General features: G+C 37.5%; 1 protein-coding gene and 1 pseudogene across 2 annotated transcripts in view; both read right to left on the bottom strand.

Moving 5' to 3' along the window:
* AGBL4 (AGBL carboxypeptidase 4) overlaps positions 1-27781 on the bottom strand; it is a 1284896-nt gene that overhangs the window by 927546 nt on the left and 329569 nt on the right. The gene's annotated exons all lie outside the window — the stretch shown is intronic.
* On the bottom strand, positions 7129-8235 carry LOC102494462 (AKT-interacting protein pseudogene; annotated as a pseudogene).

Raw genomic sequence — 27781 nt, 5'->3', positions numbered from 1 at the left:
CTGGCAAGTCAAAAAGTTGGGAATTTATACTGTAGAGAGTGGAAATAGTAGCTCTTAAAGATGAAAGGGAAGAAGTTCTGGGCAGGGCCCAGATTTGATCATACTGCCTTTTATTGGATCATAGTACTACAGACTGTACTCTATCCCCTGTGTAGGACCTTTCATTGGGGATCAAAAGTATCACTGGCATTCAAGCAAAAAATTCTCCAAGAGCTACAGCTCAAACGGAGAAGGTCCTTCTGGAGCATTTCATTTTTGTCTGGTGCTGCGGCAGTAGGAAAGTATCAGCCCTTCCCCATTGATTTTCCAGTGGCAGCAGCAAAACTACACTTTGTGAAGAATAACCTCTGGGTTGATTAAGATTTGAAAAATGTTGAATTTATGCTATAAATTCTGGCTAAAGCTGAAGAGGCGCTAATGTGATTGGAACTCATGCAGTGACTGTCAGAGGCAAGAAATCGATCTGAAATTCATGTTCAACAATCCTACTTTACCCACTGGGCCAAATCCAGTTTTTCAGAAGTGAGCAGTATCTTTAAGAAACACAGGTTCAGCCTGCTCCTACCCCCTATTGTTGTTGCTTCATATTCTGGACACATCATGAATGGTTAGCATTTCAACACTTAAATGAGATGTAAACACTCTTATCACTCCTTTGAAAGAAAAGGAAAGTAGAAGCAGAGGAAGGAGGGAGGGTGGCAGGAAGGAAGCAGAGAAATAGGAAGGAAAAAGGGAAGGAGGGAGGGAGAGGAGAAAACCCCAAAACATATCAAAAGTTCTTAAATGGAGAATTTCCATGGCAAAGATAAATTTGGTGCAAGCAATTTAATATATGTCAGCCTAACCTTCTCTTGTTCCTGCATTGCTTAAAATTCACTAGGTGAAGGTTCAACTGATACATTTTAGCAGCACTGATACTATGAACAAAAGACAAGGTCTCATCCCTGGCAGAGCTCACATTTTATCAGAGAGTCAGGCCCACCTATACTTGTTTAGAAAATACTGTTAAGGGTTTAGAGAAGTATGGAAATATGCAAAATATGCAGTGGGAACACAGAAGAAACTATTAGGCCTGCTTAAAGCAGGGTATAGGGAAGGTTCACAGAGTGACCACAGAAGTGATCTCTGAGTTAGGTATCAAAGGAATGAGCATTCTGGCACAGAATTTAAAAGAAGGAGAAGCACTAAGTTCATAGAGCTGTGTGGGTGAATGTCTGGGAGCTTCAGAGTACATTACTATGTAGACTGATGTGAACATACCCAGAAAAGGATATTCAATAACACAGCTACTCAAAACAAAATGTGCTGAACACTTTGCTCTCTCATGTTTTATATATACACTTATATGTATACGTGTGTGTGTGTGTGTGTGTGTATATATATATACACATCTACATCTACATATATGTATCTGCCAGAGAGAGAGAAAGCACCACCATCCCCCCTCCTGAAGTAAGTAAGTCATGAATCTCTTCTCTTCCATTTCTCCACCCTGTTGGAATTTGGGGGCATATATGCGCATGTATCCAGAATGTTTTCCAGACTGCCAGGGCTGGGATTTGAACCTCAGTGGGTATGTGGAATCTGGCTCCCTTAACCACTGCTCTGTGGAGCAAGCCAAGTCTATCTATGGCAGACAATGTACTAAGCTGAACAGGTTGTATGTGAAGAGTTCTGACTGGCAAGTCAAAAAGTTGGGAATTTATACTGTAGAGAGTGGAAATAGTAGCTCTTAAAGATGAAAGGGAAGAAGTTCTGGGCAGGGCCCAGATTTGATCATACTGCCTTTTATTGGATCATAGTACTACAGACTGTACTCTATCCCCTGTGTAGGACCTTTCATTGGGGATCAAAAGTATCACTGGCATTCAAGCAAAAAATTCTCCAAGAGCTACAGCTCAAACGGAGAAGGTCCTTCTGGAGCATTTCATTTTTGTCTGGTGCTGCGGCAGTAGGAAAGTATCAGCCCTTCCCCATTGATTTTCCAGTGGCAGCAGCAAAACTACACTTTGTGAAGAATAACCTCTGGGTTGATTAAGATTTGAAAAATGTTGAATTTATGCTATAAATTCTGGCTAAAGCTGAAGAGGCGCTAATGTGATTGGAACTCATGCAGTGACTGTCAGAGGCAAGAAATCGATCTGAAATTCATGTTCAACAATCCTACTTTACCCACTGGGCCAAATCCAGTTTTTCAGAAGTGAGCAGTATCTTTAAGAAACACAGGTTCAGCCTGCTCCTACCCCCTATTGTTGTTGCTTCATATTCTGGACACATCATGAATGGTTAGCATTTCAACACTTAAATGAGATGTAAACACTCTTATCACTCCTTTGAAAGAAAAGGAAAGTAGAAGCAGAGGAAGGAGGGAGGGTGGCAGGAAGGAAGCAGAGAAATAGGAAGGAAAAAGGGAAGGAGGGAGGGAGAGGAGAAAACCCCAAAACATATCAAAAGTTCTTAAATGGAGAATTTCCATGGCAAAGATAAATTTGGTGCAAGCAATTTAATATATGTCAGCCTAACCTTCTCTTGTTCCTGCATTGCTTAAAATTCACTAGGTGAAGCGTTTTGTTTCAGAGATAAGTTCAGCTCAGCAGGGAGGATGGGCTGAGTCAATGAGCAGCTTCATTTATATCTGCAAATTCTGTTTTTCAATTCCCAGATGATCCTAGACCCACAGTTCAGAAAACCAGCTATTTATTGTCATTCTGGTCTCTCTGTCTAATGCTTTGCTTAAAAGAAAAAAGAAAAAGAAAAAGAAATGTCCTTAATTGTAAAAGAAAAAATTAAGCCAAACCATCGATTATCCCTATTATTCAAATGGAGCCCCTGTTCTAGAGTGACCTGAATAGAAAAATGCAGCACATCTAACCCTGTAAGCTGAGTCACAACAGAGACACATTTTCTGTTACACAGGTACTACTGGGTATGAACTTAACCCATCTCCTGGGGAGGGGAAAAGTATGTATTCTCTTATGTTTGTGCTAAAATATGCATATATATTAAGGGGTCATTAGTGTGAACTGAGTGCTGATTATATGCCAGGCCCTGAGCTAAGTGCCCCCATGGTACTGCAGGCTATCTAGACCAGGGCATCTACATCTACATATATGATCACTTAGGCACAGGTATAATCTTAATGGGGAAAAAAAAAAGTCGCTTTTTCTTTTTCTTAATCACTGTATTTCCAGTAATTGGTATAGTGTCTGGAGCCTGATAGGTATTCAATAACTATTGAAAGAATGAAAGAATGCATGAGTGAGATGGAAAGAACTACAGGGAGAAGGGGAGTAAAGAAAGGAATGTAGGAAGAAGTGAGTAAAGAAAGGAAAGGGTATGACATGTGCTTTATAAGTAATGTTAAAATTATATTAGAACACTATAGGTGTGTATATTTCTCTCTAAGCATTTGAACTTTGTTCTTAGAGAAGGAAGTGCCAGTTAATTCCTCTTTTTGTGCAGCTTCTGACATAAGACAGAGCTTCAATAAATAGTTGTTGAATGGGTAAGAGAACGAGTAAATGCAGACATGCTCTAGGCCTCCTCAGAGAAGGGACTCAATATAGGATGGCTCTTTCAAAGGTTGCACTCCACCAAGAAATATGTCCTTCTTGTGGTCAGTTGTATCTTATCTGCCCAAGATACCACATTAAGACCAAACTATGGAAAATGTGAAAATGGAGGCATGAGAGACACAGGTGCTCTCAATAATCATTTCCATCCTTAGACTGTTAGAGACCAGAGAGTCACAAAAGTCAGATCCCTGTTACTTGCAAGACCCTTCTTTACTGTGCCAAGACTTTCTCCAATAATGAATAATTCATGAAACAATCACCACTAGTTTTCAACAAATTGGTAATATAGAATTGGGTCAAGACAGGTCAGTGGCCTGTTGGTAAAGACAACTGAATCCCACTGGCTGACTGTATGGTTCAAGTCCCAGACCCAGTGTCTTGAGAAACATGAAACACACCAGGTAAGTGTGCATCATGCCCAAAATCCCAAAAGGAGAGAGAAATGTAGAAAAAGGGATTGTAGTGTGACTATTCCCCATAGGAGGTACTTTCTGTTCTCCCTTTCTCTCCTTCTGTCTCTCTTGTAAGAGCATATCCCTTCTAGCAACAACAACAAAATTCAGTCAAGAATATTAAGGTAAATACTAAATTGGTTAAGATTAAAAACTGGTCAGAGACAAACAATGATAGTCACGTTCTTATCCTGTGCTTTTACCTTACTTCAGCTTTCCCTTCGAACTCCTTCCCATAAGTATTTAAATATGCTCATGTCTCTTTAATATAGAAACTAGCTTTTCCTTACTCTATCTTCCTCTAACCAGCAAACTAGCTCTCTCAATCTCCTTACAAACTTCATTCATCCAACTGTCCACACACATCTATCCTACAATAGGTCTTCAAAATGCTCATGGATAATGGTTATTATTTTAAAAACTATACATGAGTTTCAAAATATTTTTGCACCAAAATACACTTGTATTTTAATTCCATTTTCCATGAACTTTCCAAAGTTTACTCCTAATACATTTATTTGGAGGCCTACTACATGGCAACAAATGAGCTAGGTGCAGGATAAAATGGTGACTAGACTAGGAAGCCTCCAACTTTTGTGGCATTTTTTTTTTCTATTTAAGGGTACACAAACAAAAACACATAAACAAAAAGAGACACAAACAAATATCAAAGAGGTACCAGTTACTATGAAGAGATGTAAAATAAGAGTAGGACGTACTGGGTAGATAGTGTGGTATGGGAACTCATGTAAACTGAATTAAAAAAAAAAAAGGCACTAGATCAGGAAAGATCAGAAAAAAGAATACCCCAGATATTGAGAACAGCTAGTGTCAAAAGCTACAGAAGAAACAAGCACAAGTTATCCAGGGATAAATATATTAGTGTGGCTGAAGGATTATGTTCATAATGGCCCTTCTAGTGGGACAAGATGAAGAGGTGGAAGACAGTGATATTGACGATCCTGATCCTGTATAGGCCTAAGCTAATATGTGAGTTTGTGTCCTAGTTTTTAACAACAAAAAAAAAACCTTAAAACGTAAAAAACAATAAAAATAAATAAATTTTTTGGCCAGCAGGTGGTGTGGTGGTTAAAGCATTGGGTTCCTACATGGCTGATTATGTGTATCTATGCCCAAAATCCTGAGGAGAATGGAGGACAAGGGGGTGATTTCTCCCCTGTCCCTCTGTGCTCTCTTTGGTGAGCGCATAAGACTGATGGTGAAAACTAAAATAAATAAATGAATTAACTTTTATAAAGTTTATGAAGGGCCAGCCCTGTGGCCTATTGGTTAAGAGAGCCAGATTTCACATAGCCAACTGTAGAGTTCAAATTCCAGCCCCAGTGGCTTAAAAAACATGCCAAGTGCGTGTGTGTACATGCCCCAAATCCTGACAGGATAGAGATATAGATGAGAAGAGACTACAGTCTGACTACACTCCATTAGGGATGCTTTCTCCCTTTTCCTGTCTGTCAGTCTTTATTGTGTGCACACACCCTCTGGCAAAAACAAAAACTAAATAATAATAATTTTAAAAAAAGAGACCTTTTAGAATATGGATATAAGGCCAGCCTGTGGGATGATGGTTGAGGAGGCTGGATGTCACATGGGCTACTGCATGGTTTACTCCCAGACCCAGCAATTTGAAAAACATACCAGGTGTGTTGGGACCAGCAGTTGGTGTAATGGCTATGTCACTGGACTCCCATGTAGTTGACCGTGGTTCGAGTCCTGGACCCAGCGGCTTAAACTCACACCAGGCACTTGTGCGTGCATGCCCAAGATCCCAAGAGGAGAATGTAGGAGAAGGGATTGGCATGGCCATCCCTCTTGGGGGGTGATTTCTCGCTTTCTGTCTCTCTGTCTCTCTCTGTCTTTCTGGTGAGCATACGTGCCCTATAGCAAAAACCTCTCCAAAAAAAGAAAAAAAAAACAACATACCAGGTGTGTGTGCATGCATGCCCAAAATCCCAAAAGGAGAATGAAAGAAAAGGGATTGTGGTATGGCCATTCTCACAGGGGGTGTTTTCTCATGTTTCCTCCCTCTTTCTCTGTCTCGCGCCAGCAAGTGCATGTGCCCTAATAGCAAAAACTAAACACAAAAACAAAAGAAAAAATATATAAAATATAAAATAAGAAAATATTTTGCACAGCTACACAATGTGTTTTGTATTTTAAGCAGTGTTATAAAAAAGTTAAAAATATTAAGTTTATAAAGAAAAAATGTTACTGACTATAAGCAAAGTTTAACTCACTTTTGAAGGAAAATATTTTATATAAATTTATTGTAGCCCAAATACACGTTTATAAAGTTTACAGTAGTATACAGTAATATGATAGGCCTTCACATTCACTCACTGACTCACCCAAGAGCAACTTCTAGTCCTTCAAATTTTATTTATGCCAAATGTCCTATACAGGTGTACCTTTTTTTTTTATCACTTATTGATTTATTTTGTCTCTACTAAACACATTAGCTATTCATCATTTAAATATCTGACTTCATTAGAAACCATTTTAACACTTCTTCTCCCTCTTTCCATAAAAATACAGTTAAGTAATTTGCTTTAAAAACAAACATACAAAAAAAACTATGAAGAAGCATTCTGGTTTCTTCTCACTCAACTAGGTAAGTTTCTCAGTGATAGCAGTTTGTAAATCAGTAGGAAAATAGACTGCAGACTGCTATTCAAATGATCTTCCACTTAAAAGTGCCGAGCTCTGGAACCTTCCTTCCGTAACACTCTCTTTTATATCCTAACTTATGTTCAACTGAAACCACTGATCTAAAAACTATTAAATAGTGAATTTTGTTTGCTCTATTAGTTTAAATGAATGCAACTTACCTTTAGCATTATATTCAGAAAAATACCTAAGCCTCAGGATCCCCAATAATTTGGAGTACTGAACTAGACAACCACCCTAAACACTTCTGATAAAAGTAATGCATTACTTAAAGAGAAGTTTCCAAAACCTGCTGTTAGGGCCTATATAAACATAGAAAACACTGATAATCATTGTCCACAGTTTTACTCTTCAGGCAGTCCTTTGTCATTGGTCAGCTTCTATTAGGCCGCACAGTCCACCAGATTCACCATCTCTTAAGTTGCTACTGTTTTCTCTTTATTGAAAGGTTGTTCTGAGCCAGGCTTTATCCATGAACACTTTTATTGTGCTGTTCTTCAAGTTTTTTCTGAGTTACCATCTTCTCTCTGGCTTCATAATGTACAAAAGGATTCCATGGAGAAAAGCTAATTGCATAGGGGTCTTCTATTTTAGGTTGGTCAAACAAACGAGCAGTGCACACCTTAACACTGTCAACCACTTTACTTTTAAAAAGCTGAATATCTTTTTCATATAGTACTGCAGCTTCTGGGTTTAGGGGGCTTGCTGTATCAATCTTGTAGAAAACTCTTCTCACATAACGTTAATACTTGCCAAATATGATTATGGTTCCGCCTTCATTTTGCAAATGCTCTCTTCACATCCAATTCACCTGAAGTAGGATCAACTAATGGGTGAAAGACGGGCATATCAAACACCAAGCATGGACAGTCACCATCTGGATAGTCACCAGGGATGTAAACTGTAAACTGAAATACACATCTTTTTTTTTTTTCTTGAGAGTATTGTTTTTTGCTATAGGGTGCATGTGCTCTCCAGAAAGACAGAGAGAGACAGAGAGACAGAAAGTAAGAAATCCCCCCCCCCAGGTGATTTCTCCTCTCAGGATCTTGGGCACACACGCACATGCGTCTGGCATGAGTTTTAAGCCACTGGGTTCAAGACTCGAACCACGGTCGACTACATGGCAATCCAGTGACATATCCATTATGCCAACAGCTGGTCCCAAATATGCCATCTTGATAAAGTCCATGCCGTATGAATATTACTCCAAACCATATTAATGCAGAACCGTAAAACGGTTGTACATAGACACCTGGTAACTTTTGCTTCACAGTCAAGGTAAATTCTACAAGAAGAGAGTATTCTAAGTAGAAACGTCCATAAAAAGCGTGTGTGCTATTTATTGACTGTGCTGCTGGGGCAGGAGATTATGGGCAAAGCATTTTTGGGAACAGAAGGCAGCTATTTCTTTGGCGCAATTTGTGGAGGACTGGTTTTTGCATCCCCTGTTAATGTCTTCTCTTCCCATCACATCATTTGCATACAGAACTTGTAGACATGCTCCAGAAAGAGTTCTTCATGGGGAACCAGCAGTTAGCATAATGGCTATGTCGCTGGACTCCCACGTAGTCGATTGCGGTTCGCGTCCTGGACCTGCTGGCTTAAAACCCACGCCAGGCGCGTGTGCGTGCATGCCCAAGATCCCAAGAAGAGAAGGGAGGCGAAGGGACTGCAGTGTGACCATCCCCTCTGGGGGGGGGGTGATTTCTCGCTTTCTGTCTCTATTGTCTCTATGTCTCTCTCTGTCTGTCTGGCAACCACATGCGCCCTATGGCAGAAAAAAAAAAACTCTCAAAAAAAAGAGTTCTTAATGTGTATTCCAAACAAAGAAGTTCATTGGTCAATGTCATCAAACTCTCCTGTTCTCAGCATTCACTTTGCCCGCCAACAGCCACCACGTCTCACTGCAGTGCCTTCAACATGGACCTCCCAGCTGTGGAGCGCTGTTGCGCTTGAGGGCATCTCTGACCGCAAGCAGCCTGGCCCCTGTCCGCTCCCCACCCACAAGGTGTACCATTTTTTACCTTTTTACTGTACCTTTTCTATATTTAGATATGTTTATATTTTTTTAAACTTGCTTTTGAGTTATAATTGCCTACAGTGTACAGTACAGTAATGTTTTATAGGTTTGTTCCCTAGGAGCAATAGCTATACCATAACCTAGATGTATAGTAGGTTGTACCATCTACATTTGTATAAGTACATTCTATGGTATTCACTCAACAATGAAACCGTCTAATGACACATTTCTCAGAACATATCTGTATTGTTGAGCAACACTCCCAATATAAATCTCCATAGCAGCCACTTAGCCTCTGAGTTTCAGGCTTTATATTCAATTGCCTATTGACATCAACCCTCATCGTTCGCTTGGGTAGTTTGTTTGGTATGTTCAAAATGCCCAGTCACAAAATCCCACTCCTCTTCTGCCATCCCCCATAACAGTCAATTTTGTGTGAACTTGACTGAGTTAAGAGATGCCCAGACAGCTGATAAAATATTTTTTCTGGCTGTGTTTGTGAGGATGTTTCTGGAAGAGATTAGTATTTGAATCAGTAGACTTAATAAAGATGGTTCCCCTTTAAAAGGTGAAGGGATAATTCTCTATCTTCTCATGTTAGGACATCAATCTTCTGTCTTCAGATATCAGAGCTCCTGGTTCTCAGACCTTTGGACTCCAGGACCTACACTAGTACTCTCCCCCTCATGCAAAGTTCTCAGGTCTTAAGTCGTGGACTACACTATACCACTAACTTTCCTGGTTCTCCAGATCGTCGATAGCATATTTTGGGATGTTTTGGTCTTCTCATAATAAAGTTTTTCTTATAGGACTATGTAAAAGGAGATTTTAAAGAAAAGTTTATGAAAAATGGAAGTACAAGTTTATTTTGGGGCAAAAAAATGTTGACATTCATGCACAGTTTTTTCATAATATGCATTTTCCATCAGCTACTTTTTTTAAACAAGACTGTTTTCAATGGAACTATGTGGAGTCAGGGAGTTATAAAATTTTACTTCTTCCTAAGTTTTCCTTCTGTAATGCATGAGTAACTCCTTCACAGTAGTTTTTCTCAAACAATATGACTGAAAACAGTATGCATCCTTAGCCTTCAGCTTCAGCTCATCACTTTGGCCTGCTCAGCATCCCTTCTGTGAGTCTTTAATCAGCTTTTACCCTTCCTTTCAATGGTTATTTAAAATCACGATTAGTATTCTCAAGCCATCTCACCATCATACTCTTCTCCTTCAAGGCACTTCTTTCTCTAAGCCCAAAACTTCCACATCCTACTCCCTGGATAAAGAGCAGAAGTCTCATCCACTTCATATATTCTCTCTTCATATTTAACTACATTAGTATTCATTCTTACCAGCTCTCCATTATTCAAAAAGAACTCTTTTCTAGTCTTCTTCACAGTCAATTCTAGAAGTGGATGAGGCATATTTAACTCACTATTCTAATAGTGCGAATTTCTGCAAGTTACTTTAGTTTTTTAAGCTTCAATTTCTTCATCTGTAAAATGAGGATGATAGTAAAGCACATGGGCTCATGGTGAGTAATCAGTATGATAGTGTATGTAAATTGTAGGCCTATGATGCTTTGCACATAGTGACAGCTCAAAACACCACGCTGCCAACTGCTGTTGCTCCCCACACCTTCGCCTTCAGCCTCCTATCAGCGTTTTGTTTAAATAAACAGTCACTCCATTTACTCTCATATTTTTATCTTCCCTTTGATGAAGATTTGCCTTAGAGAAACAAGGAGATTCTCTAATCCAAAACTTGCTGAAGTTTAAATGTGAGAGGCAGATTTTGGCCTCAGATCTGTTTTTTAGGGGGAGGTGGGAATACAACCTCTGAATATTATGGGTGTGTGGAAGTAACAGCTAAAAGCAAGGTATTTGCCTAATATTCTCCATGTTTCTATCAGGATGATTCAAAACATGATGCTGTCATCTAAGGATATGGAAGACCTTCTCTAACTCAGTCTACCAATAAATATCTGTACATTTGAAAGTATCCTATTAGAGGAAGAAAAGAGATTCCATTTAGGAAATGTTCATTGATATGTAGAGCAAAGGTATTAACTACAGAATCAGCCCTCATGATAACCAACATCCTTCACTGAAGTCCTTAGTCTCCACTGTTCAATGGATGGTAACATATCAGCAATGCTTTCCCTAAAACTGGCTGGCATACTTTTCCTAAAGGGAATTCTGTTCACAGAAAGCCTCCAAGGACAGTATTAAGCACTGTGGGGAAATGGGTTTAAATACCTCAAACCTATTAAAATGATAACAAATTATTGTGAGGAGGCTGTTTCAGAGATTTGATTATTTTACAGTGACTCTTACAACATCTCTTCCATTTCTGTTAAGATAAAAATTCTACTGGTAATTTAAAAAGAGCCCCGGAATAGGAATTTAAATCTATTGCTCTAATTACCCTATTGAAAATCAATGCAATATTTGACAAAATGTTCACTCCCTCAAACTCAATAATTCTTACCTAGAAATGTGATATACAGCTAAAGTCTACAGTATGAAGATTATGAAGATGTTCACTGAAGCATTATTTATAATAGAGAAAATTGACAGTGATTTAAATTACAAGTAAAGCCAGGTTGCATAAAGTATTATATAAATATAAGATAAAATAATATGATACATGCATATTTAATAACAACTGTTATGGTTTGGATAATGGTGTGTCCTCCAATGGTTCATTTGTTGGAATTTTGTCCATCATGTAATGATGTAAGGAGGTGGTGAGACCTTTAAGAGGTGAGGCCTAGCGAGAAGTGTTTGGATCCTGGGGGCACCACCCTCATGAATAGATTAATACTGCATTTCCCCAGAGGGAGTGAATTCTTGCTCCTATGAGGAGTTAGTTCCCACAGAGGCAGGTTAAGACATGGTGGCCATAGGTTGCAAACTCTCTGTCTCTCCATGCCTTCACTGATCTTTCTGCTCTACTCTACCATGCTGTGAGGAAGCAGGTCAGTTACGTGCAGGTCTCATGCCTTGAACTTTCCAGCCACCAAAATTAACCAAATAAACCTCCATTCTCTATAAATCACCAGTCTCAGATATTTCTATTTAGAAACATACTAACAGACTTAGAAAATAATATGTGATAACACAAGATACAAAATGGTACAGATAATATAAGTTCAACTATACAAATATGATTTTAAAAGACTGAAATAAAAGTGTCAAGATAGTAATGAAAACTTGTTTGTGGCAAAATTATAAATGAATTTTTTTCTTGTACCTAGTTCTATATATTTTCTTATTTTACTCAATGTGACATACATGTATGTATACACACACACATAAATATGTATGTATAAAATCACTGCACTGATAGTGTATAATATGTAACAATTTTATTACATAATATTTTATTTCTACTTGTGATGGGTAATTTTATGTCAAATTAGAGGGTATGTTTGGTTAATATTAAGATTTAAGTCAGTGAAGTGTGAGTAAGTGGATTGTTCTCCATAATGTGGGTGGAGCTTATCCAATCAGTTGAAGGTCTGAATAGAACAAAAACACCAAACTCCCTTAGCAAGAAGAAATTACTTGACAAGCTGCCTTTGGACTTAATCTGCACCATTGGCTCTGTTGGGTTTCCAGCCTGTGGGCACATAGTGCAGATTTTGGATTTTCCAGCCTCCCTAATCACATAAGGCAATTCTTCATTAAAAAAGAAAAAAATTAAAAATCCCTTCCTATATCTTTGCAGATCCTACAATTTATTTTTCTCTGGCAAAACTGACAAATACACATACACATGTTCACAGGTGGTAAGAAAGATATATCTTAGAAGTAAGATGATATATCTCAAAGGTAAAGTAGAACTCTATCTCAAGGAAACAAGAGGTTGATCACATCCTGTCTAAAAAGCCATATTTTCTAATGAAATCAGATAGGATGGTGACTTTCAAAAAAAAAAAAAAAATACAAATGCTCAAACTGCTTCATTCATTATGAATTCAACTCCAAGAATCCTACTGGTCTCCACTGCCTGGAAAGTGATTTACGAAACATATCTAGAAGGGCAGCTTAATAGTCTGAACATAGAATGAAAACATCTATATAAGTGTGTCCATAATGACCCAGGTCCTTATTTCAATGTGAATAACACCTATCTAGTTACAAACAGCTAAGCCTACACCAAGAAATTGCCCCTCCCCCTACACTCGGTTCATCCTGCTCTCAGGTTACAGGCTCTGTTTTTAGAGAGATTTTTGCTATAGGTCATATGCATTCATCAGAGAGACAGAGAGAGACAGAAAGTGAGAAATCACTCCCCATGGTGGGGGTGGGGGAGTGACCACGACACAATCCCTTTTTCTTCCTTCTCCTCTCAGGACCTTGAGCATACACACGCACCCGGCATGAGTTTCAAGTCCCAACAGGTCTGGGACTTGAACCGCAGTCAAATATGTTAGAGTCCAGTGACATAACCATTACACCATTGGCTAGTCCCCAGTTACAGACTTTCTGAGGTCACATTTCCAGCTCAAATACCCCATTTAGACACTCAACTTATCTTATTTTTTGACTTATCAGACTAGTTTTATACTTCGTGTTCCAGTTTTGCTGTTTTACCCTTTTCCTGATTTCAGGGTTTAAAACAGCGTCTAATTCCTATCCTTGAACCCAGTCATCCCAGGACTTAAGTATAAATACAAGAGATTTTTGGAAAATAGAACAGCAATTCATGGGCCAAAATACTGAGAAACAAACAAACAAAAAAATGCATGTGAAAACACTTTGTTATTTTTGAATGCTGAATAAATGTTAATAAATCTATAATTGTAAAGCACTTTGTAATATGTGCATTACTTTTACGTCTATGTTTTCATTGAACTTACACTAACCTTCTCAGGAAGTAAAGGCAAAGATGAGTATCTTTATAGACAAGTGAGGGAATGAAGGCTTACACAAGTTAAACAACATACATACCCCTAGTAACATCTGCCATGAACCTAAACCAAATCTCATTCCAAATATCTTTCTTTCTGTTTCTGACTCTATCTCTGTCTCTCCCCTCCTCTCTCATTATCTCTCTCTGATTTACTCTAATGAAATCAGTAACAACACTTATTGTTACTACCATATATGTGACTGTGTATGTATGTGTGTGTGTGTGTATGTATGTGCGTGACATATATATCATGAAAGAAAGAGGAAAAGTGCCTACTTTTTTCTAAATATGCAATTCACACCTAACAAGGATCTGGAGAGAGGACATTAATCAGAAAGTATTACTTTAAGTGAGACCTTATCACAATGTCATGTAATCCATCTAAAAGCAAGAGTCACAAGGGAAAGATACCTTTGGGAAGGGGAAGAGAGAAAGAATGATGAGCAATGGCTGGAATATATAATTTACATCTTCTTAACAACTATGGTGCAGATCTAACTCAGAGACGGCAAAGAAGTCTCACTTGAGAAGTGAAGATGAGAGATGATACAGCTAGTTGAGGATTTCATGGCAAAGAAGTCAGATGGAGCTATAAATAAAAACTTTCTCTATAGCTCATTATCTGTGACCATGCCTGAATTATTAAACTTGCTGATTACTAACATCTAAAATCTCTTCATTTGTTATTAATTTTTACTTCAGAAGATAACAATAAAAATTTAACAAGGATAAGAAATCAACAAATGCTATTTTCATCATCTAAGTGAATGAAAGTTCCAATTTTATTTGATGTAATTTCAGTCTCTGCACATAAAGATAGAAATAGTCTAAACCCCCAAACCGAATAGAGAGTCACGATCTGATAATTCAAACTCAAACTTAAAAAGGTGTGAGAAGATAGAGGGTGGGGGAAGGAAAAAGACAGGCAGAACCATGAGGACATTTTCCTTCTGAAAATAGGTAAACAGTGCTCTGAAATTTTCTATAGACAGAGGTCTTGATTTCTGAGTACTAAGATGTGGGAACCTGATCCAGGAATGCTTAGACTCTTCTGTAGGCTTCTCTATAACTCCTATTGAATCCAAACCTATTTAAGCTTCTTATGGATGCAAAATATGGGCCATGGGCACAGATGCACCTGTCCCACACAAAGGAAGGGCGAAGCTGGCAGAGCCCCAGGACAGGACCATGTTGTGCTCAGTCGGCTGTATTCCCAAGCACGACTAGAAACTGGTATGCAGCAATCTATTTTGAGTTTCTGCTCACATTGAAGACAATATGCTCTTAACTTTCTTCCCATGATATTTTCCTCTTACGAGTTTTAAAAACCAATCACTGTTTAGAAAAGCATAGTTATAATGTCCTGGAATTCCTCTAGCCTAGGTATCTGAAGGAACACAGAACAAATACAAGGTAAGTGGAAATGGGGTGGGAGAGTGGAGTACTTTATTTGTGCCAAGGTTTGCACTAAGTATTATTTATGCACTGTCCATTTTAACAGATTTTTGTGTTGCATAATATTAGCAACTAACTGAAAGAGACAGGGCTTGAGTCTAGCTAAGGCTGACCATATTCATTCCTCTTTATCAGTTGGTGCCACTGATTAGTCAGAAAGTAAAATAGCTTCAAAACCATAAGAGGCCTATTGGAGAGCTAGGAAAGGTCAGTTCCGCTCTCTGTCAGTTCTCTGGATTTGCCATCTTTCAAGTCTGATTTTTAAAAAGATCCTTTTGGAAATTATATGAAAGACAGATCAAAGGAGACCACATGATTTGAAACAGATGATGGTCTGATGGTGAGGACATGCGAAAATAAGTAGATTAAAGAAATATTATATAAGATAAATATATTATATCGGCTGTCACAATAGTAAATTACATTTGTGAAGTAACTAGTAAAGAGTTTTTCTAGACCAATCAATTCCTTTATTTTTTCATTTTCATGTATTCATTTAAAAATTATTATGAGGGGAACAGCCAGTGATGTAGTGATTGAGTTTGGTTGGATCCCACATAGCCAGCTGTGTGGTCCGAGTCCCAGACCTGGTGGTTTGAAGAACACTCCCACATGTGTGTGAGTACTCAAAATAGCAAGAGGAGAATGGAAGAGAAGGACTGTGGTGTGGTCATGCCCCTGGGGGGTGATTTCCCACTTTTCCTGTTTCCCTGTCTCTGTGTGTGTTCCTCTCTCTCCAGTGAATGTGCACATTCTGTAGCAAAAATAAAAACAAAAATAATTACTAGGGGCTGACCCCACAGTGTGGTTGTTAAGGAAGCCCAGATCCACATGTCTGCCCAAGAAATCCTGCTCTGAGCAGCTTAAGAAACACATTAGGCATATGTGCTGAATTCTGAAAATTCTGATGGGAGGGGAAAATGGAGGAAAATTATTGTGGCATAACTACAACCTATAGGAGGGGTTCTCTCTTTCTCTCTCTCTCCCATTCTCTCTGGCAAGTTCACATGCCTTTAGCAATAAAAAATTATCAGATACCTATTTTACACTAGGTTTTTCTTTCTTTTCATAAAAATAATCTGCACTAGTGAAATCAAATGCAAGCTTCTTAGTTGGGCTTCTGTAACAAAGTACCATAGGCTGTGTGGTTTAAAACAACAGAAATTTATATGCCAGACTTTTGGAGGCTGAAATTATGAAATCAAGATATCAGCATACCCATGATTGGGTTCTGGTAAGGCCCCTAATTGAGGTCACAGCTTCTCCTTATATCCTCGAATGACAGAAAGAGAACAAGTTAGTGTCTCACCTCTTATTCTTTTTTCTTTTCTTTCTTTCTTTCTTTCGTTTTTAAGAATTTTTTTCCATAGGGTGTGTGTGCTCACCAGAGAGACAGAAAGCGAGAAATGACCTCCCGGGGGAATGGTCATGCTACAATCCCTTTTCTTCTATTCTCCTCTTGGGATCCTGGGCATACGCACACACGTGCCTGGCATGAGTTTAAGCCACCAAGTCTGGGACTCAAACCACAGTCAACTACATAGGAGTTCAGTGGCATAGCCATTATTGCCAACTGCAGGCCCCCCGCCTCTTCTTATAAAAGCATTTTTCCATTTGTGAGGGCTTCAATCTCATGACCTAATCATCTTCTAAAGGTACTGATCTCTACACCCCACTGATGATTAGATTTCAACATATACATTTTGAATGGGAAAAGGGGATACGAACACCCAGTCCATAATAACCTCTAACTATTCACACTCACACTTAAACAAGTTGGAAGCTTTCCTATCATTATGACTGATTCTCACCACTATCTCTGCAAAACAATTGTATCCTATCCTTGCATTAGCCTGTAGATGTTCAGAAAGTTGAGCTTGAACTTTAAAAGAATATCTAAGAATGAAATGGTAGATTCAATAGGTATTAGTTTGTATATGTAGGGGATGTTAGAGGAACTAAAGGGTATAAGTGAGAAGAGCAGAGAGATTTTGTGAAAAGACTAGGAAGAAATCCAAAGGAATCTCAACATTCAAGGGTCCTCAAAAATAAAAGACCAAGAATAATAGGAAAAAGCAGATGAACATGGCGGGGAAACCAAGTTAACCTACTGACAGGCAAGATAAGAGAGAAGATAGTTGATTGACAATGTCAAATGCTGGAGGTCATGTGGGATGAGGGTATAAAAAATGTTTAGAGGTTACAAAGGAAGCAATTCCAATAGAGTTATGGAAGCAGATACCACAGTGTAGTAGGTTGACGACTGAGGAGGTAGTGAGAAAATAGAAGCAGTGAATATATGCAACTTTCAAGAATTTGGATCATGAGATCACACAATTTGGTGGTGTCCTTTATTATTATCTCACTTAGTGATTATGATTCAGTGAGGCTCAATAGGCAAAAACTAGAAGTACCAACATAAAATTCAACACTGTACATGGTTAACACTTGATATCTGTATGCATTTAACATTTCGTTAACAAATATTTATTGAATATTTACCAAATTCCGGCTATTGATGATACACTAATGAATAAATAAGCATGGCTTTGACCTCAAGGCATTTATAGGCTACAATGCATATGTGTGAAGGTAAGAAGGCATTTTTAAAAATTACACAGGGCCAGTCAGTGGCCTGGTAGTTAAGAGAGCTAGAGCCCACATGGCCAACCATGTGATTAAAATGCTGGACGTGGTGACTTGAAAAACACACTAAGCTCATGTATCCAAGTGCCCAGAATCCCCAAAAGAGGAAGAAATGGAAGAGAAGGAACTGCATTATGACCATTCCCCACAGAAGATGTTTTCTCTATATATATCTCTCTGTGTTGCCACTCCTCTGTGGTGAGCACACATACTCTCTGGCAAATTAAAAATAAATAAATAAATTCAGGCGAATAAAAGTTAAATCATAATAGAAAGTAGTTTGAATGAACTGTATACAAATATGAATGAAAGATTCCATCCTGGCAAGAATGGGGTAGACTTGATCTAACTAGTCAATGTTTTTTCCTAGACCTGAGGGTGAAGTTCAAACTGCAGAGAATTCAAAACTCACAGAGAGCTCTCCGTGGTCCTGACCTGAGCCTGTGTATGTCTTCCTTGTCTGCCAAGGAACTTGACTTGTCTTTCACTAAATTTTGCCAAATAAATCTCAGATTCAGTAACTCTGCTAATCTCTGGGCTTGTCTGTAGCCACAACACTTGCAGTCTGCCTGATATATACAAGGTTTGAATAAAGTCATATGTGAAAATGCAGAGGCATCGATATGGCATAGAAAAAGGAATGCTGACTTTAGAATAAGGGAAACCTAATTTCCAAGTCCCCGTTTTCCCCCTTTCTAGTTGTGTGATTATAATAGGTAGGTTTAATTCTTTGAACCCCAGGTTCCTCATTTATAAATGAAGAGGATAATGCCTGGTGTGGTTAACAGAGTTGTTGAAGATTCTTGACCCTGAAATACAAATAAAACCATGGAATCAGAAATTCTGATTGAGAAGAAGAATAAAGTCATTATAATTCATTTACAATGTATGTGAAAGCACCTTAAAAAATAGAATAATGATAAATGGTAAATGTCCCTAAAGTTCTATGCATTTTATTAAACTATAGTTTAAATGTTGGGATGTCAGAAAAGTCATGAAGCATTTTTGCAGAGAAAAACAGAAAAAAAAACACATCATGACTTTTCCAACAACCCAATATATGTACATATACATGTGTATGTGTGGACACATACACATACATAAATGTCCATAGGTTGTAGCACAGTATTATACTCATATTAACAGAAAGGAATCCATTTCAATGATCAATTTCATGAGTTGGTGAGTAAATAGAAAATATATGAAAATTTTTAACTGCACCATTCACTTTATTTATTTTGGTAAGATTTTTCTTTATGTATCGTTAATCATGCTTCTAAAATACTAGTAAATGGGCCATGCTTTAGTTTTTAAAATTAAAAAAGTCATCAAAAACATGCACTTTTGCTTCTTAAATGTGTTTTGAAGTGGCATCATCTAGAGTGAGGGATGATATGCATTGATTCTGAGACAAAATCACTACATCTGCCAATGAATATGCAAAGAAGATAGGGTGATACTATTTGAAACTTATTAGATCAAATGAATATGACCAAGTAATCTATGGAAGGGTTTATGTTCCACTCTCCATGGAGCTAAAGGCATAAGTGCCACTGCAGTAGCATCTTTAGGAATTCATGAAACATGTGGGAAATAGTACCAATTCTGGAAGCAGGAGGGCTAGGTTCAAATTATCTATCTTTTCTTATGTCAGAGTCTTAATTGACATAATGAGGATTATAATAATAATAATACACACTTAATAGGGTTCTTGTGAGGATTAAATGCATGCAATGTATTTAAAACCGAGTCTGGCTCATAAGAAGCACTCAACCAGTGACATCTGTTACTTTAATTTTGGGAGAATATTCAATGGTAGCCATAAGGATTGATAATATTAGAGTAACTTGAATTTTAGGCACTTTCTGATATTAGTCTAATGCCTTCATTTATTATATGGGGGAACTATGGCCAGGAGATGGGAAATTATTTATCTGAAGTAATGTAGAAAGTTACTAGTAGAATAAAACAAGAATCAGAATCCAGGACTCTTGATTCCCAATTCTGTGCCTTTTCCTAGCTTTTTACTAGCCCAATAATTTTCTCTGTCCCTTTTCTCTGATATATGCTACTTTATGTCATGGGAGAGGGACATACTCTATCTCAATTAAAATAATCTTTTATTCATCTTTATCTCTCCTATTACATTTTTACCTCTTTAATGGAAGGACTATATTTTATTTGTATCAGATTACACAGCAGAGTAGATAAAAAATAAATATTAACTGATTCATTTTTATTATTCAATATAATAAAATATCAAATAGCAAGCATGCTCTGGAGTTTATAACTGGAATATGTTAATTGGAGATAATGTTAGAATAGAAAAAGTACTGAATTAGTGTCAGAGAATCTAGGTTCTAATCTTGAACCTATTAATAACTATAGAAACTTGGTCTGAAGTGCTACTAAAATGTAGGGAGCATGAAAAGTTTAAGACGGATAAAACTAGATATATAGGTTATAAAGAGCCTTGAAAATCAGGCTAAAGAATTTGAACTTTATCCTTAAAGCAAAGAAGAGTGAGAGGTGAATTTTAAAGAGGTTAATGACATGATTTGGATAATATTTTAGAACTATCACTCTGACAACTATGTGAAAAGTAAATTAGAGAGAGAAAGCCTAGGGTCAGAAATATTACTTCTTTTTGGCAGATTAAAATACTAGGCTTAGAGAAAGTAGTTAAGTAAAAGTAGTTTGCTCAAAGTCAGTAGTAAAATCAAGATTTAAAATCTGGCCATGGGATGCCAAAACTGCCCTAACCAAAACCCTTCAACAAAGGACTCACAGGACATAGAATCAAGGAAATTGCATGGAGCAACATTCTACACAATCTTGCTTTTGGGGGAGTATACTATTGGGTTGTCAAAAAAGACATGATGCATTTTTGCATAAGAAATAGAAAAAAATATGTCATGACCTTTACGACAATCTAATACTTGGTTAAAATTGATTATCTTTACTCCATGGGTCAATGTCAAAAGTATCAACTTGGGACCAGCAGTTAGTGTAATGGCTATGTCGCTGGACTCCCATGTAGTTCACCGTGTTTCGAGTCCTGGGCCCGGTGGCGTAAACTCCCGCCGGGCGCGCGTGTGTGTGTGCCCAAGTTCCCGAGAGGAGAAGGGGTTGTGGCGTGGCCATCCCCCTGTGGGGGGATTTCTTGCTTTCTGTCTCTTTGTCTCTCTCTGTCTTTCTGGAGAGCACATGTGCCCTATAGCATAAAAACCTCTCCAAACAAAAAAACAAAAAAGTATCAACTTTGCAGGTAAAATTTGGTTAAATGAATATATTCTCTTTAAGAACATAACAAATTATTTACATTTTTTTAGTCAAAGCAATTGTCACTTTTTCATGCATATATATTAAACAAATTAAGAGTTAAAAATTGATCCAGATTATAACTTATTCATTCATATGGCAATATAAAAAGATACAAATGCATATGTATTTATGAATACACATTTGCACATGTGTGTGTGCATACTTGTAATTAACCAGATGCAAATTTATTTCCAGATGCTTGAATTTAGAACACCACCTGTGGTTTGGTAGGAAATTTCTAAATTTAAAATTGGTAACCTTGGCTCATACCCCAGTTCCACATTTTAATAGCTATGTGATTTGTGGTATATTCTTTGTATCATAGGACCACTATTCCCTCATTTGTAAAATGGGAATAATTACGAGTTGTGTGGCAATCAGCTGAATGTGTTTTATAAATAGCCTTAGACAAATGTAATAACATAATGTTTAGGAGTCCAGGATCTGGAATAGGACCCAATTCTATTTCTACTAGTTATTAATTGTGGAAATTTTAGTTTCTCTGAACTCCAATTTCTTCATATTAAAATTTAAGCTTATAATAGTTTTTAACTTAATGAAGTTATTACAATGATTAAATCAGTCAATAAATATATTATACACATATACACACACGTATATATTAATACAAATAAAAGCCTGGAACAGAAAACATTCAATGAAAAATAGTTATATTTATTATATCAACATGCAAGGCAGCTGACACGCCTAGTTACAATGATGGAAACAAAAAAGTAGTACAAGAAAAACATAAACATTCTATGAAAAGGAAATGTGCTTGCAATAATGAAACTAAAAAGACTAGCAGAGACAGAGGTTTAAAGCTCACTGTTCCATAACTAAATGATCTAATCTAGTAGTATTCTCACACACTGTGTTCTCTGTTCTGGCTCCATGGATCACAAACAAGGTAGACATGAGGAACCACTGTCAATAAAAAAAAGTCTCTATCATTTCAGTCCTAAGGAGAAACAAGTGATTCCCACTATTACTGGAAAAGGTATCTGTGGAAACACTGTGCCCTGAAAAAAAAAAAAATGCCTGTGAAACTATATGGTAGAAATGAGCAACATATTTTTCAAAGCTATGGAGTTGATCAAGTAGTTCAGTAAACAAAAAGGACAAAGTTTGATCAAATAAAGTGAGAGAGAGATGGAAGAGCAGAAGGCTCAATAAAGAACTAGTTCTACAAACAGAACCTGTGTACTATGGGATCCCACTTTGCTATGCTAGAAGTCTTCATATAATGTAAAAAACAACAAACAAACAAAAACAACACACTTCAAATGATACAAGAAGTGCAAACATATAAGAGAAAAGAAGATCAACCAGAGTTGATTTGGATTAACTGGAGTTCATTTGCAGAGTACAAAAAAAGTAGAGAGGGTTAAGGAATATGGTTGACTAGTTTATTTTTAAGAGAGTAGAAAGATATAAAATGGCATGATTGAAAATATTCCCATCTAGGATATCTTCTAAGAACTTCCTAAGGATGGAAATAAGAAATGGGGTTTTAAAAATCTCATAATGTGTCCCATTCTTCTCCCTGTAACTTTGTAATTCATTGGAATGATGTACCTTAGGTTAAAATAAATTGCTTTTTATGAGTCCTCATATAGCTGAGTTTTTATTTGACATGCAATCAACTACAAAAGCAATCTTACCAAAGAAAGCAATTCAGTATAGTCAGTACTTTAAAGCCATGCAAAAGTGGAGCTTTTATAGCAGCTTAAGAATTATGCATTTCACTTTAATTTTCTAAATGGTCCTCTGCATTACTTGGCCCACACCGGAAAATAAACTTCTCAGCTTCAGTTGCTCTGCCTAGATTTATATATGTACATGTCAAATACACAGAGGGCCATTCCATTGACTCTAGTCTAGCTAGAGTCAATCCAGACTTATATACTCTGAGTAGGCCCCATAGTTTCATTTCTATAATTCTATCTCTTCCATTCCCTTCCTTATCTAAGCCATATTCTTCCATATCAGGGACTAAGGTAGCTCCAGCTGTTGGGAAAATTCTAAATTAAAGCAAAAAGGATAAAAAAGAATACAGCACTGAGTAAGTGTCTACTGTGTCTCTACCACCCAGTGATAAGTGTATTCATACTGATTATCATATGAATATGCTGTCAACAACTGTGTGAAATATGTATTACCATCTCCATCTTACAGGTGAGGTCATAGAAGCTCAAAAAAGTTCACTAACATTCCAGAAGTCTCAGGCACTCTGGGTGTCTTTCCCTTTAATATTGGTCATGTCTTTCACAACTGGCCCAAGCTCTTTCCTTGTTAGTCTTGTCTAGCGGCCATATTGGGCTTTCAAAACCCGATTCTAGGGTTTTGTTCCAAGAATTCACCTAATCTTCTTTTCTGCACTTGCACTGACCTGTTTCTCTCTCACAAGGAGTTGGAGGTCAGCCCTTAACTTCCAGATCTCTTGCCGCAAATACCCATGTATGCTTCATCCACTTGTTACGATACTGCTAATCCAGCTCTAACGTGTCAGAGCTGATGGTGCCTTCAAGGATATCCAGAAAGACAGTCTCCACACTGCTGGCTAAATAGCAGTAACTGTTGGCTGAAGTCATAGCAAACCAGTCTGTCTTGTATGTAATACTTGCTGCACTGACTGATTCCACATCTGCCTTGACGTTCTGTATTTCATATTGGCTTAAATGCTAGTACTGAGTTCTTTCTTTCTTCTGACTCTGCCAACTTCCCATTTATCCATATCTAGTTCCCCGGCAAAGCAATTATGGCCTTTTCTTGAGAATATATTTTTCTAACTGTGTTGCTCATCTATAATGCTATCTCTTAGTTTACAAACAAACAGAGGTCAGCCCATAGCACAGTGTTTAAGCCCTGCACAGAAATTAACATCTGTATAGAGGAAGCTGGATCCCACATGGCTGACCAGCGAGATTGAGTTTCAGCTTGAAAAATATTCCAGGTGTACTGTGTGTGTCCAGGATTCTGACAGGAAGAACTGGAGATAAAAGGACTGTGGCATAATCAGGTCCCGTTCGGAAAGTGCTTTCTCTTTTGCTGTCTCTGTCTCTTTCTATTTCTCTCTCATGTGCATGAACATGCCCTGGCATTAAAAAACAAAAGCCAACAAAAAGGAAAATAGGCCAGCCATGTGGTACAGTCGTAATGGAATGCTCTGTAATACTAAAGCCACACAGGGAAGTCTTAGGTTCATGTCCTGAAGTTTCCCTGTATGTGTCAAGTGCAGGCATATGCCTATGATCCAGGTTTGCTGAGATAGGATGTAGACCCTGTTAGGAGTGCCTCTCTCTCTCTCTTTGTGAATCTCTCTCTCTCTCTCTCTCAGAAGAAAAAAATAAATATCTTTTCTAAAAATGTTTAAATCACAGAAACAAAACAAAAACATCCCAATATAATCATGTTCCTTTTACGGTTAAAATAATTGACTGGCATCATGTACCTCATTGACCACCACCACCCCCCCCAAAAAAAAAAAAAAAAAAAAAAAAACAACTTTTTTTTGCTGCTTCCCACACAATCTTTTCCAGATCTCTTGCCGCAAATACCCATGTATGCTTCATCCACTTGTTACGATACTGCTAATCCAGCTCTAACGTGTCAGAGCTGATGGTGCCTTCAAGGATATCCAGAAAGACAGTCTCCACACTGCTGGCTAAATAGCAGTAACTGTTGGCTGAAGTCATAGCAAACCAGTCTGTCTTGTATGTAATACTTGCTGCACTGACTGATTCCACATCTGCCTTGACGTTCTGTATTTCATATTGGCTTAAATGCTAGTACTGAGTTCTTTCTTTCTTCTGACTCTGCCAACTTCCCATTTATCCATATCTAGTTCCCCGGCAAAGCAATTATGGCCTTTTCTTGAGAATATATTTTTCTAACTGTGTTGCTCATCTATAATGCTATCTCTTAGTTTACAAACAAACAGAGGTCAGCCCATAGCACAGTGTTTAAGCCCTGCACAGAAATTAACATCTGTATAGAGGAAGCTGGATCCCACATGGCTGACCAGCGAGATTGAGTTTCAGCTTGAAAAATATTCCAGGTGTACTGTGTGTGTCCAGGATTCTGACAGGAAGAACTGGAGATAAAAGGACTGTGGCATAATCAGGTCCCGTTCGGAAAGTGCTTTCTCTTTTGCTGTCTCTGTCTCTTTCTATTTCTCTCTCATGTGCATGAACATGCCCTGGCATTAAAAAACAAAAGCCAACAAAAAGGAAAATAGGCCAGCCATGTGGTACAGTCGTAATGGAATGCTCTGTAATACTAAAGCCACACAGGGAAGTCTTAGGTTCATGTCCTGAAGTTTCCCTGTATGTGTCAAGTGCAGGCATATGCCTATGATCCAGGTTTGCTGAGATAGGATGTAGACCCTGTTAGGAGTGCCTCTCTCTCTCTCTCTTTGAATCTCTCTCTCTCTCTCTCTCAGAAGAAAAAAATAAATATCTTTTCTAAAAATGTTTAAATCACAGAAACAAAACAAAAACATCCCAATATAATCATGTTCCTTTTACGGTTAAAATAATTGACTGGCATCATGTACCTCATTGACCACCACCACCCCCCCCAAAAAAAAAAAAATCAGGCTACTTAGCAATGAAATCAAGACCTTTCATGGCATGGACTCTATCTTTACCTTTAAACCCTATGCTCAAAATACACTGAATTACAAGTAGTTTCCTCGAGAGAGAGGTATGTCACATGTCTGCCTTCACTCTTTTGTTTCTTCCACTCAATATGTCCTCTAGAAAGAGGACTAGAAAGAGTCTCTGTACCTACCTCTCCTTTACTAACTTTTACACACCATCTAAGGAAGTGGCATTTAAGTTATATTCTGTGAATCTCAGGATTTCACTGGAGATCCAAATGAAAGGGAGAATAAAAAAATAAGTATTTTGGGGTATCCTCCCCCTACTATGTTAAGGTATGCATATATTTATTTATGCCTCCTCCTACAATCTTTGAAGATGGAGACACTATTATTATTTTCTGTATCCCAGTACCCAGGTTAGGACAGGAAATAAAGTAGGCATTAGAAAATATTTGTCGAATTATGCCAAGCCAGGCTCCCATTTCTGAGGTTGTACCCCCTTCAATTTTCTAATAAGACATGTCACCAAGATCTATAATGATGACTGTATCTTTGTGTCTTGATTAGAGATGTCAGTAACTTTGGATTTCAAACCTTGACTGCCAAGTTAAACCTCTTATATGAATTCCAGTACCTAATCTGCTGCTTCTACCTACCTAGGAAGGCAAATCCAGTGTTAAAAGTCTGTACTGGATGTTCTAACACTGTAATGCCTTCAGTCTAAGTCAACACACACTTAAAAGTTCAATACATATATCCAGAAAGCTGTCAGTCCTTTTTCTTGAGTACAAAGTACTTTGCTACAAGGAGTTCAAAGTCCTTTTCCCAGATAGAGATGTTAATGTTTTTCCATTTTAATACATTTCATGGTTACTCAGACTTTTCTTATCTGGGGGATTGGCTAAACATGTAAATTCCTAGAACATCCCTTAGAGCTGCTAAGAAGGGGTATAGGAATTTAAGTTTGTATTTTTAACAAGTGCCACAGAAGATTCTCAGCTCAGGCAGATCTGGGAAACAACTATGCCATTTACACTTTCTTCTCAGGAGCATATGGATGCTGAACTAAACTACCCCTGACCTTTACTTCAATTTTTCATAGCTTATCTTTATTCAAGATTTTAAGAGTGCCTGGGAATATAAAACAAATTTTTGTTAAATAATATCTATTTTATTAAAATAAAAATAAGTAAGATATGTATTCTTCTCTATGCCCTTCCTACACCTACATAGGATCTGAAATAATAAGGTATGGATTTCAGTTGGAATATATAATAGTTAAATGGCCTCATAGGAGAACACCACAGGGGCAGACAATCATAACTGTCTAACAAGTCAAATCTGTTTGGCTATAGCCTGACAAGACACTTTCACAACAATCTGAGGTTAGGTGTTTGGGTTACAGAAAGAGCATTGGTCTTAGTATCAAATTAAACGTAGACTATGCCACCAATTGCAGTTTTGATCATGCCACTTTACTTCAGGCATTCTCAGTTTCTTCTTCAAAAAATAGGGTTAATAACTATTTTACAAGTTGTATTTACTAAATAGTTAAGGAAGAGAATTTATAGAAAATTTTTAATAAAAATATACTCTCTACTTGATTCTAATGAATAATTGTTTATGTTTAAAGGATTCATCATAATGTAATTATATAAATTAATTCAATATTTTATCAATTCAGTAAATATTTGCTAAATTTTACTATGTGCAGAGCACTGTGCCAAGAGCTGCAATTTGATAGTAAACAAGACAGATGCCCTTCCCTCATAGAGATCATATTCTAATTGAAGAAACTGATAGTAAGTAAATATCCCATAAAACATTTAATTATGAATGTGCTATGTGCTATGAATATACTAGGTGGTATGAGAATATGAAACAGAAATCTAAACTCAATCGGTGGAGTTACGGAAAATTTCCTTGGAGGAAGTTGATGGTTGAATTACAATATGAAGAATTTAATACTGTAAAAGTAATAGCCTTGTATTTCTTCCTGTGCTTAAAAAGGCAAACAAGTGAAAGAAGACCACTGTTACTAACTGATGTGTGATGGTTATAAGGGAGAGAGGTCTAAGCTAAGTCTAGAAACACAGGCA

The sequence above is a fragment of the Tupaia chinensis genome, unplaced genomic scaffold (assembly GCF_000334495.1).
Source record: "Tupaia chinensis unplaced genomic scaffold, TupChi_1.0 Scaffold000207_1, whole genome shotgun sequence".
Lineage (NCBI taxonomy): Eukaryota > Metazoa > Chordata > Mammalia > Scandentia > Tupaiidae > Tupaia > Tupaia belangeri.
Note: the sequence above shows the minus strand (reverse complement) of the source record. Positions and strands in the feature narration are given on the sequence as shown.